The sequence below is a fragment of the Colias eurytheme genome, chromosome 8, assembly GCF_061535395.1.
Source record: "Colias eurytheme isolate Ceu_HAF_F1 chromosome 8, ilColEury1 Martin Lab GWU primary, whole genome shotgun sequence".
In the NCBI taxonomy this organism is placed as follows: Eukaryota; Metazoa; Arthropoda; class Insecta; order Lepidoptera; family Pieridae; genus Colias; species Colias eurytheme.
This window is the reverse complement of record NC_142987.1, coordinates 2,248,879-2,251,193: the sequence shown is the minus strand read 5'-3', so window position 1 is coordinate 2,251,193 and position 2,315 is coordinate 2,248,879. Positions and strand designations below refer to the sequence as shown.

General features: G+C 37.6%; 1 long non-coding RNA gene across 1 annotated transcript; it reads right to left on the bottom strand.

Moving 5' to 3' along the window:
- Nucleotides 1–901: 901 nt before the first annotated feature.
- LOC149906316 (uncharacterized) lies at nucleotides 902–1,672 on the bottom strand. Its single transcript, XR_016456975.1, has 2 exons — nucleotides 1,456–1,672; nucleotides 902–1,267 (listed from the first exon to the last, which is right to left on the bottom strand). It is a non-coding gene; the product is annotated as an uncharacterized LOC149906316 (long non-coding RNA).
- Between the last annotated feature and the right edge of the window lie 643 nt (nucleotides 1,673–2,315).

The window sequence follows — 2,315 nt, the reverse complement described above, 5'->3', positions numbered from 1 at the left end:
TTATAAATGCGAAAGTAACTCTGTCTGTCTGTCTGTCTGTTACTCAATCACGCCTAAACTACTGAACCAATTTGCATGAAATTTGGTATAGAGATATTTTGATACCCGAGAAAGGACATAGGCTACCTTTTATTGCGAAATATGTACCACGGGTGAAGCCGGGGCGGACCACTAGTATCACATATACTTATATATACAACTTCAATCTCTGGAGGGATTATGATATCCTCCTGAGACCCAGGACCCCAAAAGTTATAGGATCTTCGTGATTTTTGGAATAGTGGTTGATATTGATGTAGAGACTACGGGAAAAATATTTAAAAAAATCCCCTCCTCCCACAAACCCCAGAATAGGGGGTATCACAGGTGATACTATGGGATCATAATAGTATTAAAAGGCATTTAAATTTATTGAATGTTTTTTTAATCAGACTTTTAATCAACCTTAAACATTAATCAACGAACGTTAAAAATTAATCATGTTTGGTATGAAATTCAAGAAAACAATTGCGATTTACATTGAAACATAAGAAAATGTTACAAGTAGAACATTTTACGAATGTTAATTGGCTGCATTTATCGAGTCTACATTTAGACCGATTGTTTTGATTGCCCTTCACGCATATTGGTAAGTGTTGAGCTTCTTTTAATCTTTTAGCTTCATGGGGAAGAGGCTGCACAAGCCTACGCTTCCGGTTTGAAGGTAGTGCTACAATATCCTCTTCCGGCTCTGAGCATACTCCAGGACTACTGGTACCACTTCGAGGGCTATTACGGGAGATGCGTCGCAGCGAAGGACTTGGACATGACTCTGGAGCGGGAGTTTGACTTCCGTAGATTAAATGGTTGGCTAGGTCCATTTTGAACTCTATAAATACTGCTTAATTCATTTCCGTGGCAATCCAAACTTGGTCGCATCTTCTCGGCATTGAATCCATGCAGCAGCAGCGGAAAAGTCAAAGAAATGATAAATGGCTCGTACAGTCCATTTACCAGTTCTGCCTCGCATGGGGTATTTGTATTGGGGTATGATCCCATCTCAAAGGACGGTTTCTTGACCTTCTCGTAGCATTAGCACGTGCAATTGAAAAAAGCGGCTCATCGTCAGAAGAATCCCAATCACTTTCGTCTAAAGGCCGAGGTACTACTTCCTCGGAGATATCTTCTTGCTCTAAATTTAGATCTTCCTCGTCTTCTTCATCTGTATCTTCACACTCTGATTCATCTAAATTCATTAAATTCTGAATAATTTCACCATCCCGCAACCCTGAAAATGATACGATTTTTAGACGCAAGTGCCCAAAGTATCACCTATGATACCGAAAGAAATGTGCCAAAATAATGTATTTAATTGCATAATCTATATAGTATAACTTCGTGAACGTTTAGTGTAATGACGATTCTAAATAGTTACGACAAAAAACACACGCAAAAACAATATAAAATAATACTTACTTCTGCTCAAATTCGCCATTTCGGTTTTTCTGCGTACCTTCAATTTCAAATTATGATAGGCAAGACCCAGACCAACCAAAACGAGCCGTAGCCACCTAGTAGCATAGCCTAATAACTGTTTCAAGTGATTTTGATAATGATTCAAACAAACCGCGACAAATGGCGTTGCAAAAAAATTATTTTCCCGAGTATCATAGGTGACACCGAGGGTCTCAGGAGGATATAATAATGATGCCGTTTTTATACATGCAAAAATAATTTCATGCATGCAGAACACTTTCACGACATGTGACCAATTATCGGCATCGCCAGCCTGAATTTATAGTCTGCAATAATTAATAACAAAAGTAACTGACCCATTTTATAGAAACTAGAGTCAAAACTTATTTCTCTTCCGTTGAACCTTGACAAAATGTGCCAGTTAAAGTATACATTATTTCAAATACATAAATAACTATTTATTAATTAATGATTCTCGAACATTCCAGCAATCCATTCTAGTCAATTTAAAGCAAATTGCAACAAAAGATGTTAGATAGAGAATAATTTCATTTGTTAGCAGGGCCCGTTAATTCGCTCTATCGAACAGACACGACCGGCCCTTTATAAATTAGGGAGATTTGCGCTTATTACTGAACACCCTTCGAGCTCCTAGATATATTGGCGACATGGCAACACTAAGGACGTCTATTTGAATGACTGGACTAGCAGTCTTGAATGGAATTGATTATGGTCAGCGTTGTAGGGAATGATGTGATTGGTCAGTCAGGAAGATCTTTTATTTCAAGTTTGTTTAGTATTTCTTTGGATTAGTACATACGTACATGTGTTTCTATCTTTTTTTTTGTAATATGGTTTTA